At 43.9% G+C, this 19,187-nt stretch overlaps 1 protein-coding gene across 6 annotated transcripts in view; it reads left to right on the top strand.

Moving 5' to 3' along the window:
* Positions 1-293: 293 nt before the first annotated feature.
* The window catches only part of Fam120b (family with sequence similarity 120B), a 102,907-nt gene continuing 84,013 nt past the window's right edge, over positions 294-19,187 (top strand). For 2 of the 6 annotated variants that reach the window (XM_045158394.1, XM_045158393.1), the window contains exon 1: positions 294-315. The gene's annotated coding sequence lies outside the window, so the exon portion shown is untranslated. The other 4 variants (XM_004651068.2, XM_045158392.1, XM_045158396.1 and 1 more) reach the window with 4 other exon arrangements.

Here is a 19,187-nt window from a genome sequence, read left to right as displayed (position 1 = left end):
AGATGCATGTGCCCCCCTGTGCATCTGACTTACATAAGTACTGGGGAATCAAACCTGGGTCCTTAGGCTTTGCAGACAAATGCTTTAGCCACTAAGCCATCTCTCCAGCTCTGGTTTTACTTTTTTAAAAGAATTATTTTATCCGTGTAGTTACCTTCTTGCTGGGATAAAGCACCCTACCAGGAGCAGTTGATGGAAGGAAACTTGTTTATTTTGGCTTACAGTCTCCAGAGGAAGCTTTATGATGGCAAGAAAAAGATGGTAGAGCTAAGGCTGGACATCACTTCTATCTCAGCAGGTGGAAAGCAGAAGCAGGTAAGTAAACTGAATTCTAGCAAGGGGGAATTGGGCTATAACAACCCTAAGCCCACTTCCAACAACACACCTCCTTCAGTAAGGCTCCGCCTCTCAAATTGCGGGACCAGCTTTAGTAGCATGTAATATGTAATGTGTCTGCATCATTCAATTGTTTCTTCCTTAGTCATTTTCAGATAAACTATACTCAAAATCTTGGGCCTATGTGGTAGTTACATCCATAGAAACTCAGTTAACATATAAGTAGAAGAGTGAGCATGTATCTTGCAGCCTACCAAAAGGATCCACGTATTACCAAGAATGTGTCAACTGTCCCACCACCATTTTCTTTGCTTATCTCTCCTCTTTCTTTTCAATGGTTCCAGTTTAGCAACAGCTTTGACCTACAGGCTTATACTTTTTTCCTCTTTCTTTCATTATTTTTTTTCTCTCTCTCTCTTTTGTTTTTTGTTGTTGTTGTTGTTTTTTCAAGGTAGGGTTTCACTCTAGTTCAGGCTGACCTGGAATTCACTATGTAATCTCAAGGTGGTCTCAAACTCATGGCGATCCTCCTACCTCTGCCTTCCCGAGTGCTGGGATTAAAGGTGTGCAACACCATGCCTGGTTATTTTCTCTTTTATGTTAATTTTCCATTCCCTATTTTTAGATTCTTTCCCAACCTGATACATTGGGTATGTTAATGCAAAAATAAAGCATTCACCTCAATGGGAATAAGAAATAGTTTAGTCTTGTGCCACCTATGAGACTATGATCTGGGAACACAGATTTATGTCATCAGAAAAGATATATTCCAGCATGGAAGTGGTTGTATAAGATTTGGTGGAGGGGGTGTGTTTTGAGGTAGGGTCTCACTCTAGCACAGGATGGCACAGCAATCCTCCTACCTCTGCCTCCCAAGTGCTGGGATAAAAGGCATGTGCCACCACAACTCAGGACATGTATGTATGTATGTATGTATGTATGTATGTGGGATAGATAGAGAGAGAGGCAGTGAGAGCAAGTTTGGGTGTGTCAGGACCTCCTGCCACTGCAAGCAAACTCCAGATGCATGAGCCACTTTGTGTATCTGGCTTTATGTGGGTACTGGGGAATTGAACTAAGACTATCAGGCTTTACAAACAAATGTCTTTAACCACTGAACAATCTCTCCAGCCCATCTGCTTCTTTCAAAAAATGTTTTTGGGCTGGAGAGATTGCTTAGCAGTTAAGACACTTGCCTGTGAAGCCTGAGGACCTAGGTTTGATTCCCCAGTACCCATGTGTTGCACTCAGGTTCTCATTGCTGGTAGAAATCACCCAACCAAGAGCAGCTTGTGGGGAAGTTTATTTTGGTTTACAGGCTCAAGGGGAAGCTCCACGATGGCAGGGGAAAATGATGGCATGAGCAGAGGGTGGACATCACCCCCTGGCTCACATAAGGTGCACAACAGGAACAGGAGAGTGTGCCAAACACTAGCAAAGGGAGAGCGGGCTATCACACCCATAAGCCTGCCACCAACAATACACTGCCTCAAGGAGGCATTAATTCCCAAATCTCCATCAGCTGGGAACCTAGCATTCAGAACACCTAAGTTTATGGGGGACACCTGAATCAAACCACCACATTCCACTCCTGGCCCCCATAAGCTGCCATCCATACATGATATGAAATACAATGCATTCAGTCCAACTTCAAAAGTGCCCATAGTTTTTATCAATTCCAATGATATTCATATATCTCCATAATCCAAGATCTTTTAACTGAGCCATAATGCCAAATAACCTAAAAAAAAAATGACACAGAATAAACATTCACACTGCAAAAGATGGCACTGGGTATAGCAAAGAAATATTCAACCAATACAAGATTTATAACAACCAGGGCAAACATCAAACTCTGTAGCTTCAAGTCTAACAAACTCTAGCCAGTGACAAATCTCCAAGTCCTATAATTCTAATCAGCAACATCTCTGGGATGCCAATTCCACCCCTCCAGCTAGGCTACTCACAATCCTGGAAAACTTCATCCATGGCTGGCAGCTTTCTTTGGCAGCCATCTCGTGGTCCTGGCATCTCCATTGGGTTTCCATTGTAATCCACAGTTCATTCTCATGGCCCCATGGAGTCTCCATGCAGGCATCCAGCAAACCTGCTTCACACTGGCCACAGTTATTTCCACACAAGACCATGTTGCAAACTCAATGACCTTCTTTTTCCTGCATTTCTTATACTCCATCATACCAGATAGGGTGCCAATTTGTTAATCCAGGGGGGAATAAAGCAGACTTTGAAGAACAGGACACTCCTTGAGCACTCAGGCCCCTTCAAAAGAGTCTACATTCTTCCTGTTGCCCTTGTGCAGGTCAGATGGCCCAATCTCAAAGGTTGTAATCTCTCAATTGCAGCTGAATGGGCAGCAATTCACCCAAAGATTTTTCTTTCTGTGCCATATCCCTCTGCTCACACCACTTCATTTCTACTCAAAGCAACCCTGCACAACTTCTAAGGACAAGAGCATAACAGCAAGCTTTTCACACAAACTGCCTCTAGCCCAGCCCAAGCAAAGCTCTTTCTCGCCTTCATAAGCCAAACCTCACAGTCCATAGTTCTTACTGCATTCAGGTCTTTCACCTCTGACCAGAATAGTCCATCAAACTGTACTTAAAACACTGCAAGGTGTCTCTTAGCCAAGATTTCAAATCCTTCCACATTCCTTTTGAAAATCAACTCCAGAAGGCCAAAGCCACACAATCAGGTGTCTAGCAGCAACCCCATCCTTGGTACCACACCACATAAGCCAAATGCTCAGGGTGGTACATGTTTCTGGAATTGTTTGCAGTGGCTAGAGGCCCTGGTACACCCTTTCTCTTTCTCTCTTTCTCTCTCTTTGGTTTTTCGAGGTAGGATCTCACTCTGGCTCAGGCTGACCTGAATTCACTATGTAGTCTCAGGGTGGCCTCGAACTCTTGGTGGTCCTCCTACCTCTACCTCCCAAGTGCTGGGATTAAAGGTATGCACCACCACACGCGGCTTCTCTTTCTTCCTCTCTCTGCCTCTCTTCTTTCTCAAATAAATAAATAAATAAGTATTTTAAAAAATATTTTTGAGAATGGGTATATCAAGGCCTCTTGCCACTACAGATTCCAGATGCATGCATCACTTTGTGCATGTGGCTTTATATAGGTACTGGGTAATTGAACCTGGGCTGGCAAGCTTTGCTATCAAGCACTTTTAGCCAATGAGCCATCTTCTCAGCTGTGTTATACCAGAAACAAATCTTAAAGTAGTCTTTGACCTATCTTTCCTCCCTTTTTTTATTGGCATATATATTTTTACATATGTGGTGTGTTTATGTGCACACATATTCATATGTGTCTGGGTGCACATGCATAATATGGAGGCCCAAAGTTGATATTAGTGTCTCCTTCTACTGCTCTCGACCTTAGTTACTGAAATGAATCTAGCTAGCTAGCTTGCCCCAGGGATACTGTTTCTACCTTCTGAAGCTTGGCATGACAGCACATGATACAATGCTGGGCATTTATCTGGGTTCTAGGGATCTGAACTCAAGTTCTTATGTGTACATGACAAGCATTTCACCAACAGAGCCATTTTTCCAATCTGATAAAGTTTTTTGAAGTCTTAGAACTCAGAAAGATGGGTGTTTGAGTCAAATTACACAATTATTACCACTTGTACTGGTTATTTTACCATTTTAAAAAATGTTAAATATTTTATTTTTATTTATTTGAGAGAGAGACAGAGAGAGGGAGAATGGATGTGCCAGGGCCTACAGTCTCTGCAAACCAACTCCAGATGCATGTGCCATCTGGCTTATGTGGGTCCTGGGGAACTGAATTGAGGTCCTTTGGCTTTGCAGGCAAGCACCTTAACTGCTAGGCCATCTCTCCAGGCCCATTTCAAAAATTTTAAATGTTTTTCTTTTATGAAATACACTTAGATTTAAAAGTTCAAGTATTTCTAGATTTGCAACAGAAACAGCCTTTGTGCACACCATGTAACCCTCCTTCCAGTAACTTCTCACATACTAACCTCTTAGCTACTTCTTTGGGCACTTATCTTGTATTTCAAAAGGTGTTTCTAACATTGCCTTTATTGCTAGTTATATTTAATCTCTAGACTTTCTGAGTGTAGATCTTTTCTTCCTGGACACATATGTCTACATATACTGTATCACAAAAGTAGTTATGCATCCTTTATTATTCACATCTTAGTGTGGTTATGTAATGAGTTTATATATTGTTTTATCTTTATCTTTACAGAATTCAGTAGTACCTGGCTTATTTGCTTACTGTTTTCCATTTGTGACTGTTAACCATCAAATCTTTTTTTAAACATTATTTTATTTGAGAGTGACAGAAAGAGGTAGACGAGGGGGTTGGTGAGCGCACCAGGGCTTTCAGCCGCTATAAATGAATTTCAGATGCATGCACCACCTTGTGCGTCTGGTCCTGGGGAATCAAACCTGGGTCCTTTGATTTTACAGGCAAATGCCTTAACTGCTCACCATCTCTCTAGCCCATCAAATCCTTTTCTAATGTTCTAACACATTAAGCATTCTAGAAGCTTTACTAAAGTTCTTGACTCATTTGATTTTTTTGTTGTTGTTGTTGATTTGTTTCGTTGTTAAGGTGGGATTTCACTCTAGCTCAGGCTGACCTGGAATTCACTGTGTAGTCTCAGGGTGGCCTCCAACTCATGGCAATCTTCCTACCTCTGCCCCCTGAGTGCTGGGATTAAAGGCATGCACCAGCACGCCTGGCTGACTCATTTGATTTTGAGCCTGGTTAATTAGTATTATTTTGGTTTGACTGGCTGACCAGTGAGCCTAGAGATTCGGTCTCCCCCCGCCCCTGCTTTCAGGACTGGGTTTGCAAGTGTGCAAGGCCAAGCTCAGTTCTTTTATGTGGGTGCTGGGGAGTTGAAGTTATGTCCTCTTGCGCACGGAGCTATTTTCCCTATCCCTAACATTGTTTTATGTCTTTTTCTTTCCCAAATGTATTGACTTCTGAGACTACAGAGTTTTGCACAATGTTTTTTCTTCCATTCATATTTTCCTAATATCTTTTTACTTTCCTCAAATGTTTGTTGGTGTTTTTGGTTATCTGTATATTTTATATTTGGGAGACATGCCGCAGGAAGCAACTGCTAAGTAGGCAAGTGCCTTTGGTCTACCTGCCTTCAGAGTGCACCCTTAGTCCCTACTGCCTTTCAGCATGAATACAATGATGGTGGTGTGAATGTGAAATGTCCCCAGTTGTTGACAATTTGGGGAGGAGAAACTTATTAGAGGAAGTATGTTTCTGGGGGTGGGCTTGGTAATGTTAAGCCCAGTTCCCCTTGCCAGTAGTACCTCAGCTCACTCTTACTACTTCCTGCTAGCTGCTGTGGTAAAGTGGGATGGCCAGCCTCTATTCTATCATCCTTTCCCTATCATGATGAAGCACCCCTTTTCCCCTCATCAGCTGCTTTTGGACAGGTGTTTTGTCACAGCAACATGAAGCCTCCTTCTGAGAATTTGCTCTCCCTTTGCTCCAACCGAACAACTGAGGTTTTACTTACATCTTTCTCCTAGAATTATACTTTCTGCCTAGAGTTCCTTTCTCTTCTAATCTTGCCTCTCAGCTCCCATCCTTTCACTGTCTCTTTTTGGCCTCTGTAATCACTTCCAGGGGCGTTAGGCTGCTGAAACAAAGTACTTCTGATGGGAGGATTCATAGAAATAGACATTTATCATAGTCCTTGGGCTGGAGTCTGTTCAGGGTGCCAGTACAGTTGGGTTCTGGTGAGGGATCCCTTCTAGATTGTGGTTGTCTTATCCTTGTTTCTCACATGGTGGAAAGAGAGTGTATCTGTTACTTTTTTAGTGGTGGGAACAAATGCCTCACCAGAGCAGCTTAAGGAAGGAAAGGGTTTATTTTTGGCTTACAGTTTTGAAAGTAGTGCCCATCATGGCAGGGAAAGTATGGCAGAAACAGGAAACTAGTGTGTCATATCACCACATAACAGTCCACAGTGAGAAAGCAGAGAAAAATGAACCTCCTGATGTTCAATTAGCTTTTGCCCTTAAAAGGTTTTTTTAAAATTTTATTTGAGAGTAGAAAGGGAGAGATACAAAGAGACAGAGGATGGGCATGGGCCTCTTGCCACTGAAAATAAACTCCAGATGCATGTGCCATACATGGGTAGGGAACTGAACCCAGGCTGTCAGGCTCTACAAGCCAGCATTTTAAAACCACTGAGCAATCTCCCAGCCCCTCTAACTTTCCCCTTTTTATACAGTCTAGGACTATATAAGAAACCCTAGTCTAAGTCACCATGTGGATTATCTGTTCAGTACCCCTCCCAGCTCAGGAGCTTTCTGCTTTACTCTCTTTCCTGAAACACTCATTTCTAGAGAACCTTCCTACTTTACAGGAGATCTGCTTTCTTTCCTCACTTGAGCTCTATAATAAAATTTTTTTATAACTCACCCCCCTCTGTGGGCCATGAATTTCATTCATCATAAATTCATGAGACAAGACTCTGAAGACCCTGACTCATTGTCAGTCTTGTATGACTGAAGGAGATTCAGGAGGAAGCTAGCTTCTTTTAGGCAGTTTCAATTAGAGACATAATCCCACAGACAGAATCAAAAGATGCCACTCTACCTTGGCAGGAAAGTGTGTCTGATCCCGTTTCATCCACAACAGCTACAGCGCCCCCTGCTGCCCCCAGTCTAGCACACTGCCTAGGTGGGTTGGCCTTTGAGGTAAGCATATAGAGTCTACAAACCAGTGGGGTCTTCCCCTTCCATACTTAAGTCAGATGAAAAAGTACATTTTCAATCTGCTATGAAGGCTCATCCCTAGTTTCCACCTCTCTGCTCTGTGATCTCTGCTTGGATACAGGTAAGTCTGGGTCTCTCCCCTCCCCTGCCCAGCTTGGGGGGGGGGTTTAGGGGAGGGAGTGTGGAGGGAAGAAAAAGAGCAGAGCAGTTTCTTGGCCTGGGTAATTTTCTGCTTTCCTCTGTGATAACTTCTCACTTTAATTACATGTATGGTTTTCCTCCAATCGGTGAGTCTACCACGTGTGTTTCCTTTACAGTGTAGATCTATCACATGGGTATTTCCTTTAAGCTCTGGGCTTGATACCTGTGCAATTTCTCTAAACTAGGGTAACTATGGGCTTATAACTCTCTATACTACCAATTTCTCACTGCCTTGCCAGTCTCTCCTATTTTCACACCATCACCACTTACTCTTAACTTTCTTCCATGAGGCGGCTCAGGGTATATGCTGTGCTTTCCACACAAGGTGTGTTTCTTCTCCTAAATTATATATTCCACATGCTTGAGGCTCTGCTCCAGCCTCTTCTTAGACCTCTATTTCTCTTGAATGAGCCTTATAAATTATGCTGTGTTTTCCACACAAGTGTGTGTTTCCTATCTTCCATGTCCTGAGTTCTGGGATTAAAGGTGTGTGCCACTGCACCAGTTAGTCTGGCTTCTTGATTGACAGGTATCAGACCCTTTCCTTGCATCAGGCCATAGACACAGTTGCCTGAGAGAGAAATTAAGCAAATACTCTAAGACTGACAGAGGTGAATGCTGAATAGGGAGTTACTGCTCTTGTCTCCACAGTTCCTGAGTCTGCCAAGACTGTGAATGATATTGCTGACACTCCTAAAGACCATCAAGGTGGTGACAAATGTTATTTTGATCCCATTTTTTGCACAAGTCTTGGAGTTGTCAATCTAGTACCAACTATAAATGAAGCAGCAGCCCCAGAAGGTTCCTCCAGCTGTCATCAAGGCATTTACAGTCATTGATTAAAACTGATCACCACTAGAAGAGACTTCAAACAGCTATGAATTCCCCAAAAGACTTTGTTCCAGTCAGGGAATCCACTGCAACTGACCACAGCCACAACTATGACTTTGCTTTAAGAGGCTCTGCATGGACTGTCACATCTTGAGACGCCCCTTTCATGAGGGCCCCCCTCCCTCCCCCCAGCCTGGGGCTCCCACCGCTATTCCTCATGGCAACTGGCAGGAGACCATTTTTCTGTGCTCTGCCTCTGCCGCAGCACAGGCCCTAATAAAGCTTCCTCCAAGTGTTTTTAGTGCTTAGTTGTGCTCTTTCATCACAGGTAGAGTGGGCTGAGCTGCTTGAATGAAGTGGTGCCTCAAGCTTCTGGTTTCAGACACATGTAGCAGCAGCAGCTAGAGAACAGGAAGAGGCTACGGGAGAGCTAAGACTATGGTGGACCACAGAAGTGTTGAAAAAGTGTGAGTCAAAGATGAGCAGAGACTATACAGAGCTATTCTGGAAAAGCTACAAGCCCTAGCTGCTGGAATAGTCTCAGAAAGCCAGAGTTACTAGTGCCTGCTGCTGAGTGACTGAGCACGCCAGAGCTGCCATGCTAAAGGCTGAGGGCGCTGATTCCCTAAAATCAGAGCTATAATACTACTAGATGCTGGCCCACTGGCTTTTAAGTCTTAAACTGTAACACACAAAAAAGCTAAGGGTTCCAATCACCCTCACTTGTGGCTGCTGGTACAAAGGGAACCTACACTTTATTCAGGCTTTCATCCAAATACAGGAAAGTAACCCTCAGCTGGCCTGAGTGTGGTCCCCATGACAGGGACAGTGTGAGAGTCAATTTCTACTGTCAACTTGATTGGATCCATTATCATAGAGGAGACAAATCTCTCGGCATATATGTGAAGGCATTTCTAGGTTAACTGAGGTATGAAGACCTACCTTAGGAAGACCATTCTATAGGCTGGAGTCTCACACTGAATTAAAAGGAGAAAGCAAGCTAACTGAGCACCTTCATCCACTACTGTTTTCTGACTGCAAGTTGAATATGACCAGCCACCTCCTGCGGCCATGCCTTCCCTGCCAAATTGGACTGTATTGCTTGGATCTTCTTCTAAATCCTTCCTTCCATAAGATGCTTTGAGCCAGTTGTATTGTCACAGCAATGATATAGGCGGCCTCCCCAAACCCCTTGTGCAATGCGATGACCAGGGTCAGCAGTGTCTGTGAGCAGCCCATACAAAAACACTAGGCCCTTGTAGAGTAGCCAGCTGTAGCTCTGCGCACTCCGTGGCCTGGTTCACCCCCCTCCCCTCAACCTATCGGCTCATACACAACTAAGACACGTGGAAGCTGCGCAGGAGCCTGAAGTCCTGGAACCAGCGTGTGCCAGCTCACTGGGTCCACGGACCCAGTCTTTGCGACCAAAGGAGCAGACGAACGGGGTACCCACCCCCTTCGGAAGCTACTCCCGCAGGGGTGAGGAAAGGGCTCAAACGTCTTGTTTCCCAAGGGCCTGTGCACCGAACTCCTCGATTCCCGCCACCCCGCCGCCCTCACCTCCCGGGCGCCGGTGCGCATCGCGCCCGCCTCACGGGCCGGCGAGAAAGCCCCTGCGCCCGCCACAACGGAGAGGTCCGAGTCGGGACTCGACCCGGAGGGACTCCGGGGCGCCGGGAGGCCCTCGGGCGGAAGTGCCACGAGCGGAAGCGGAAGTGAGCGTGGCTGAACCGGCGGATCTCCGGGCTAGAGCGTTGTGTGTGGGTGTTGCTGCGTGGCGCAGGTGCGCTGGGCTCAGGCGTGTCCTCGGCTTCTGGGTCCCTGTTTCCCTGCAGCCGCCGTCCCCGCTGCGGTCCCGGGCGGCCTACGCGGGCCGTCCTCACCCGGGCAGAGCTCCGCCGGCCTTGGCAGTGCCCTGGCGACGCCTGGCAGGTGCGGCCCGCGAGGGGGGAGGCAGCCCCGGCGTGCAGGTGCCGCGGTCTCTCGCGCTGCTGGGGAGCCAGAGGCCAGGGGCAGAAGTCTGGCGGGGTTGGGGGTTGGAAGGAGCTGGTCCTTGGAAACCAGGAAGCTGTCTTGGAGACATTGGACTGGAGGTAACGGAGTGATTGGCTTTGCTCCGAATTCTTTTGTTTTGATTCCCCCCCACACACACCTCATGTTGGGTCTTGCTCTACCCCAGGCTGGCCTGGAATTCACTGTGTAGCTTCGGAATTCAAAGTGATATGCCTCTGTCTCCCAAGTGCTGGGAGTGGGTCCTTTCGCTTTGCCAGCAAGTGCCTTAACCGCCAAGCGTTTTTGTTTCGCATTACGACCTTTAAGGTATGCGAGCTGGTCAGGAGGTAACTCAGCTCATTGGGCAGAACCTTGTAACTTTAGTGTTACATGTTTAAGTTAAGGTATTGTAAGATTGATTTTGTTGCTGACTTGTCCCTGTCTTGATAAGAAGGCTATTCCACATAACTGAGATCATAAAAGCAACTCCTGGCTCCATGAAAGCTAAAGCCCTACACTGGAAATTCATCAGAGGAATTTATTGCAACCGTTCTTTTATTACTTTGAAAATGAATCAACTTTAAGGCTATCATTTTTAGATAATACCAAGCATATATACTTTCTTTTTGCTTTTAGGCATTTGCCTCTCTGTAAGGTGTTCTGTTGGGGAAATCTTATGGGTGTAAAAACTGACTTTAAAATTTAAATTATTTAAGTAAATGGAATAATGATACTTATAAAGGATTTTAAAAACCAGTGATGTACAGAAGTTATATTATTTGTATTTATACAGTAAATCACTGTTTTTGTTTTTGTTTTTCCTAAAAAACCAGTTCCTGAACACTTAATTTCCTTACAAATAGTACTTGATAGTCTGCCAGGTCTTACTATGTAATTCAATATAAAAAGGACTATATTGTACCCTCCAGCTTATCTGTGCCTCTACACAAGTATGTATTTGTGTGTTCAGTTCTGGAAAAGTGGGATGGTATTAGGATGTTAGCTCTTAAGAATTAACACAGCAAGCTTCCCACACAAACTGCTAGCCCAGTCCAGGGAAAGCTCTTTCTCACCCTCACAAGCCAAACTTCACAGTCCATAGTTCTTACTGCATTCAGGCCTTTCAACTCTGACCAGAATAGTCCATCAGGTTGTACTTACAGCACTGCAAGGCATCTCTTAGGCCAAGGTTTCAAATCCTTCCACATTCCTCTTGAAAATCAGCTCCAAAAGGCCAAAGCCACAGTCAGGTGTCTAGCAGCAACCCCATTCCTCGCTACCACTTTACTGTTGCAGTCAGGTTTGCGTTGCTTGTAGAAATCACCTGATCAAGAGCAGCTGGTGGGAAAAAGAGGTTTATTTTGGCTTACAGGCTCTAGGAGAAGCTCCACAATGGCAGGGAAAACGATGGCATGAGCAGAGGGTGGACATCACCCCCTGGCCAACATAAGGTGGGCAATAGCAACAGGAGAGTATGCCAAGCACTGGCATGGGGAAACTAGCTATAACACCCATAAGCCTGCCTCCAGGAAGCATTAATTTCCAATTGCCATCAACTGGGGAACCTAGCTCCAGAACACCTAAGTTTATGGGGGACACCTGACTCAAACCACCACATAGGGGGAGGGGATATGATTGAGAGTGGAGTTTCAAAGGGGAATGTGGGGAGAGGGAGGGAATTACCATGGACTATTGTCCATAATTATTGAAGTTGTCAATTAAAAATATAATGCAATGCATTCATCTAAAACAAAAAGAAAGAAAAAGAAAACAAAACAAATGAGGGGCTAGAGAGACAGCCTAGTGGTTAAAGTGCTCTCCTGCAAAGCCAAGGGACCCAGGTTTGATTCTCCAGAACCCACATAAGCCAGACGTACAAGTTTGCACATGTGTCTAGAGTTTGTTTGCAGTGCTGGAGGACCTGGTATGCCCCTTCTTTCTCTCATAATCTGCCTCCCTCCCTCTCAAGTAAATTAAAAAGAATTTTTTGCTTTGTTTTGTTTTTTGAGGTAATGTTTTACTCTAGCTCAGGCTGACCTGGAATTCACTATGCAGTATCAGGATGGCTGGAACTCAGGATGATTCTCCTACCTCTGCCTCTAAAGTGCTTCCACTAAAGGTGTGCACCATCATGCCCAGCAGAAAAAAAAAAAAAATTAAAGAAAACAAATGACAATAGTTGTTGGCAAGATTGTGATAAAAGAGGAGCCCTTCTACACTGTTGGTGGGAATGTAAACTAGCACATCCATTTTGGAAATCCGTGTGGAGGTTCCTGAGACACTAAAAATAGATTTATTGCATGACCCAGCTATACTCCTAGGCATATATCCTAAGAACTCTTCTCACTACCTTAGAGATACTTGTACCACTATATTGATTGTGGCTGTATTCACAGTAGCTAGGAAATTGAACCAGCCTAGATGTCTCTCAACTGATAAAGAAAACATGAAATTTGCAGGGAAATGGATGGATCTGGAAAGGATTATACTAAGTGAGGTAACCCAGAGAACACTAAATGCTGCATGTTCTTTTATATGTAGATTCCTAGCTACATATGTTTAGATTTGTATGTGAGTTGTAGTAAACATTGATAGCAGAGGCCAGTAAGGTAGAAAGGGCTATAAGGGTGGGGGAGAGTGGAGGACTTACAAAGAGGGTATGTTGTATATATGTAAGTAGATGAACAGATTACTGGGGTGTGTGTGTGCAATGTCCTAAGTGAGGTCAGGGGAAGTGATTGAGTAAAGGAAGGGTGGGAGGATGATTAGTCAAAATTTAAGATGTTATGAATAAGCCATATGGAAACCTATTATTTCTTTGGACAGTGGTGCACCCAGAAGCCACACATGGTTACTAGAAAAATTTCAGTGCCAGGGATGGGGTATCTCCCAGTGAATTGTTTGCCAGGAAGTTTCCTGATGACCCCAAAACATAGGCCATTGTCAAGGCTTTTGGTTTCCCACCAGAACTAGATGGCCATATGACTGTATGATTTTCTACAAAATGGAAGCAATGTCCTCTTAAAAACAACCCCCGTCAGGCATGGTGGCGCACGCCTTTAATCCCAGCACTTAGGAGGCAGAGGTAGGAGGATCGCTGAGAGTTCAAGGCCACCCTGAGCTACAGAGTTAATTCCAGGTCAGCCTGGACCAGAGTGAGACCCTACCTCGAAAAACCAAAAAAAAAAAAAAAAGATTGTATTGTTTCTGTTGTCCCTGTGCAGGTCAGCTGTTTGTAATCTCTCAATTGCAGGTGAACAGGCAGCAGTTTCACCCAAAGAATTCCCTTTTTTCTGTGCCATATCCCTCTACTCACATCAGTCTGTTTCTATGCAAAGCAAGCCTCTCATGCAAACTGCTTCTAGCCCAGTCCAGACAATGCTCTTTTTCATCCTCACAAGCCCAACAGTTCATAGTTCTTACTGCATTGAGGTCTTTCAACTCTGACCAGAATAGTCCATCAAGCTGTACTTCCAGTATTGCAAGGTGTCTCTTAGGCCAAGGTTTCAAATTCTTCCACTTTCCTCTTGAAAATTAGCTCCAGAAGGCCATAGCCACACATTCAGGTGTCTAGCAGCAATTCCATTCTGGTACCAACTTTCTGGTACCAACTTTCTGGTACCAACTTCATCTGTTGCAGTCAGGTTCACATTGGTGGCATAAATCACTCGACCAAGAGGAGCTTGGGGGGGGGTGTTTTTGTTTGTTTACAGACTCAAGGAAGCTCCATGGTGCCAGGGGAAAATGATGGCATGAGCAAAGGCTGGACATCACCTGGCCAACAACAGATGTACTACAGCAGCAGGAGGGTGTGCCAAACATTGGCAAGGGGAAACTGGCTATAATACCCATAAGCTGTTGCCTCCAGGAGATATTAATTACCGACTCTCCATCAGCTAGGAACTTAGTATTCAGAACACCTAGCTTTATGTGGCACACCTGAATGAACCCCCCCATAAGAAAAGATGATGACATCAAAAAAGATGCTAATTGAGGGGGAGGGGATACGGTGATGAATGGATATGTGAGGGGGGAAGAGGGGTCAAGGAGGTAATTCTCAAGGTTTGTTGTCTATAATTATGGAAGCTGTCAATAAAACCAAATTAAAGAAGAGAGCTGGAGGCTGGTGAAACAGTTGAGTAGTTAAGGTACTCTCCTGTAAAGCCTCATGACCTGGTTTCTATTCCCCAGGACCCACACAAAGCCAATTGTACCAAGTGGTGCACGCATCTGGAGTTCCTGTGTAGTGGCAGGAGGCCCTGTTGTGCCCCCCCACCCCCGTCTCTCTCTGCATGCAAATAAATAAATAATAGACCACTAGCACTATCATTCATTGCTTTCTGCTTCCTCACTGTGTGACCTTTATGTGATCAACTGCTTCAGTCTCTTGCCACCATGCCTTACCCATTATGACAGACTGTAATTTGGATCTGTAAGCAGAAATAAGCCTGTATTCCTTAAAAAAAATTTTCTATCTGAAATTTTCCTTCCTTTTTCCCCTCCCCACTTCCCAATTTTCAAAGAGAATTAAATTTATAGTACAGTTTTTCAGTTATCCTATAATAACTGTCTTGAGAGAATAAGGATCCTCTATACATGTTATTAGCAGTAAAGGAAGAGCTAATTATTTTTAAGAATATCTATGACTTTTTGGACACTTTTCTTCCATGCTGAACCAACTGCATGTTATAGATCTTTACTTATGGAGATGTGAGATAGCATACTATATTAGAGTTCTCTAGAAAAACAGAACCAATAGAATGAGCACATATAAAGGTGCTTTATTCGATTAGCTTACAGGGTATTAGCTCAGCAGTTCACAAATAGCCATCTGCAGGTTGGAAAATCTGAGAACCCAATAGCTGGGTAGTCCACCAGGCTGCTTTAGTGGTCTCTGAAGGCCTAAAAGATTTTTGGAGAATCCACTGGTCTTCAGTCCATATTGGAAGGCTGATGAAGCTGGAGTCTAACGTTTGCAAAGGATGGCAACAACAGGGTTTTAATAGACTCAACAGCAAGTGGCATGAGCAGCTAGGCAAAAGTCCCTATGTTCTCCCAGAGCTTCTTTATATATAGCCCGCCACTGGAAGACTTTCCCACTCAGGAGGAAGGTCTTTCTAACTCTATCAATCCTTCCTGGAAATGTCCTCACAGACCTGCCCAAGAAGCATGTCTCTTGATAATAGAAGTTGTCCGGCACCAATGACAGACCAAAGAAATGATTCTACCTGAGTCTAGTTTATTGGGTTATTTGTAAGAGCGCAAGTGAGGGGTTACTTAGAGGAGCATAAGTAACACAAAAAAGCATACCCCAGCATAGGTGATGACGCAAGAAAGCAGAATCTCTGGAGCTTCTGCCTGCACAGCTTGTAAGCAGTGTGACCAGTCAGTTTCTTCTAACAGATTGTTTACTGCTTGTATAACGGCCTTTTATTTTAAGGAACTTCCGAGCTTCCTGAGTCTTAGTAGTCACCCTGTTCTCTCCAAAGTGGAATGCTTTCAATTCAGAGGAGACTGGGTTATATGAATATGTAGCAGGTAAAGTTCATTAAACACTAGAGGGCATCCTCTAATGTCACAGGTTCCCAAGCCCTTTCTAAGCTTGTGTGTGTGTTACGCTACTTTCCTCAGGTAGGTGTGATTTATAGTGTGAGAACTTAGCAGCATGAAAGATGGGAAGAACTAATGCCTGCTCCGTTGCTCTGTTAAAATAAGCTTTCCACTATGGTGTAATAAAAGAGAAGAAACATTTGAATAAAATCAGAGTCCTGACCCTAGCTTTCTGTAAAGTAACAAGAATATTTTAAAAACTATAGGTAGCTGAGTATGGTGGTGCACGCCTTTAACCCCAGTGTTCGGGAGGCAGAGGTAGGATTGCTGCAAGTTTGAGGCCACCCTGAGACTACATAGTGAATGCCAGGTCAGCCTGAGCTAGAATGAGATCCTACTTTGGAAAACCAAAAAACAAAACAAATCCATTGGTATCTTTACAGTTTTAGTAGAGAATACCTAAAACAACAACAAAGATGTACTGCAAAGGAAAGTCTACCAATTTAAACACGGAAGCAACTGTGGTGCGCATCACAGTATGTCAGTCTTGAAGGAAACTTGAGTGTTTGTTTTTCTCTCTCCCAGCTCTGTCTCCATGTGTGTTGACTTCTGTGTCATGAGTGGACCAATCCAGTATCTTTGGCAGTTTCTGAACCCAAGAGATTGTGGGGAAGGACTGTGCAAGAACTGGCCAGTGACCATATGGTTATAAATTGTGTTTCATCTGGTATGCTAGCACCCAATGCAGAGCTGGGAGAGAAGTGTCATCTTACACATAGAAACAGACTCCAGATGGGTAAGCTTTACATTTGGCTGCTCATCATATAAACTGTAAGGCCTGACATAAGTAAGCGTAGACCAGTGGTCTAGGTAGTCTGAAATTTTGAGTGCTTTCTGTCCATTCTTATCAGCTTTGTCTTGTACTCCCTTTACAAAGCCTATCCCCTGTTTACTGTGTTGGGTAGCATTAAGGTACAAACCAGCCTTTTCTAGGAATGGAGTATAATCTTTCAGGGACTGGGGATATTTGCTCAGTGGCAGAGTGTTTGCCTAGCATTTGTGATGCAATTCCCGTCACTGAAAAACACAACTTTCCTGTATGTAGGAACCATGCCTAGGAATCCAGCATTACCACTGATAGCTGAGATGGTCATATTATCAGATACAGTGCTTCCACACTGTACCATAACATGTTGTACAATAGTGGTTTGAGTATATGTATTCATTTAGTCCATTTTATCTAGTATGATGGTAAAAGTTCTGTTGTCAACTTGATCAGATTGGGAATCCACAGACATTCCTCTTGGCTAGGTCTATGAGGTTGCTTTCAGGATTAACTAAAAGAGGAAGTCCTTCCTCCAGAATGGGCAGCTCTCCTGCTGAAGACACTATTCACATACATGCATCTATCCTGTTGGGCTATTCTTTGTCAGCATTAAAACCAGGTTTCATCAGACTTCCCTTCCAACATGGACTGAAGACTAGTATCTCTCCAGGAATCCTCTAGGCCTTTAGTGTTGGGTTGGGATTGCTGAGACTTCCAGCCACGTGGACTAAGCAGCTACAGGGTTCCTTGATTCTAAAGTCCGCAGATAGCTGTTGTTGAACACTGTAAGCTAATCTAATAAATCCTCTACTTAATACCAATTCATTCTATCAATTCTGTTCCTCTAGAGAACCATAACTAATGCTCTAGTAATAAGCAAAGCTTCTTTAGATTTCAACATCAACTGTGATATTTGTGTCTGCCCAACTTTTGTATAGCTTCATTCTTGATGACTATTAAACAGGTAACTTAAAGTTCTATAAGGTACTGGTGTCCATGCAGCAGTTAATAAATTCTTTTTTTTATTATATATTTTTTAAATTTTTTATTTATTTATTTGAGAGCGACAGACACAGAGAGAAAGACAGGTAGAGGGAGAGAGAGAATGGGCGCGCCAGGGCTTCCAGCCACTGCAAACGAACTCCAGACGAGTGCGCCCCCTTGTGCATCTGGCTAACGTGGGACCTGGGGAACCGATAGGCTTCACAGGCAAGCGCTTAACCACTAAGCCATCTCTCCAGCCCAATAAATTCTTTTATTTACCCTCTCCCCTGGTTGGCAGAGGCTACATGACACCCAGAGTTACTGTAAAAGACATAAACTAGCAGGAGTTCGTCAGAGCTCTGGCAGCCTTCCTCAGAGTGTTTGGGAAGCTGGCCAAACAGAAACCGCTTGTTTCCTATAATGAGAACTGGGTCTACACCTGAGTTGCTTCCACAGCTCAACATCATTACCTCCAGGGCAGTGCTGGAGTTGGTTCCATGACCAAGATCTATGGAGAATGTCAGAGAAACACAGTCATGCCTGACCACTTCAGTTGAGGCTCCCAGAGTGTGTTCTGTCAGGTCCTCCAAGCCCTGGAAGGGCTGAAAATGGTGGAAAAGGACTAAAACGGGACCATAAGCTGGTACCTCAGGGACAGAGTTGCTGGACAGGTGGCAGCTGCCAGTAAGAAGCATTAAAACAAGGATTCTGGATCAATAAATTGCTGCATTTGTTAAATTATTACATTTTTTTGTTTTGTTGAGGCGAGGTATCACTCTAGCTCAGGCTGAGCTGGAACTCTGGCTGGCCTCAAACTCAAAACCATCCTCTTATCTCAACCTCTTGAGTGCTGAGGTTTAAAGGCATACACCAAACCATGCTGAGCAGCAGCTAATAAATTCTTAAAAGGTAGTCCTGTGGGGATGCTTTTTTTTCAGCCAAGAATTTATTTACTTTTTTTTTTTTCATTTGTGCTACGGGACATTTGAGAATGGAGGTTTTTACCAGACTGTTTAATTAGTAGTTTTACAAATTTGGGGTTGTGGGCTAGAGAGATGTCTCAGTGGTTAAAAGTGCTTGCTTACAAATTAGGGGTTGTATGAGTGCCCACTTGTAAGATAAGGTAGTCCCTCTGTCCTGGCATTATTTGCATTACTGTTTGCATATTAAATAAAAAGTGTATCTTGGGCTGGAGAGATGGCTTAGTGGTTAAGCGCTTGCCTGTGAAGCCTAAGGACCCCAGTTCGAGGCTCCGTTCCCCAGGTTCCACATTAGCCAGATGCACAAGGGGGTGCATGCGTCTGGAGTTCGTTTGCAGAGGCTGGAAGCCCTGGCATGCCCATTCTCTCTCTCTCTCCCTCTATCTGTCTTTCTCTCTGTGTCTGTCGCTCTCAAATAAATAAATAAATAAATAAATAATTTTTTAAAAAAAGTGTATCTTATCAAAGAGCTTAATCCCTTACCAAAAAAACATGGAAAAAATAGGCCATTAAGATATAAAGTGTTCTCATGGAACCCTGGTCAGACCTTGTTGCCTGCCTCAGAATGTCTTAATACATAATGACATATGGATATATATGCAGAGCTTATTGTATAAAGCATTCTGTCTTTATATTTTCTTTGAATTCCAACTCGATCTATTTTATATCTTTTAAAAGTTTGTTTGCCATTTAGTCATTATTCACCTGTTGTCATTTAGCACAGTAAACTTTTATAGTT

This window comes from Jaculus jaculus, chromosome 9 (genome assembly GCF_020740685.1).
Source record: "Jaculus jaculus isolate mJacJac1 chromosome 9, mJacJac1.mat.Y.cur, whole genome shotgun sequence".
In the NCBI taxonomy this organism is placed as follows: Eukaryota; Metazoa; Chordata; class Mammalia; order Rodentia; family Dipodidae; genus Jaculus; species Jaculus jaculus.
This window is presented reverse-complemented; position numbering and strand designations above follow the sequence as displayed.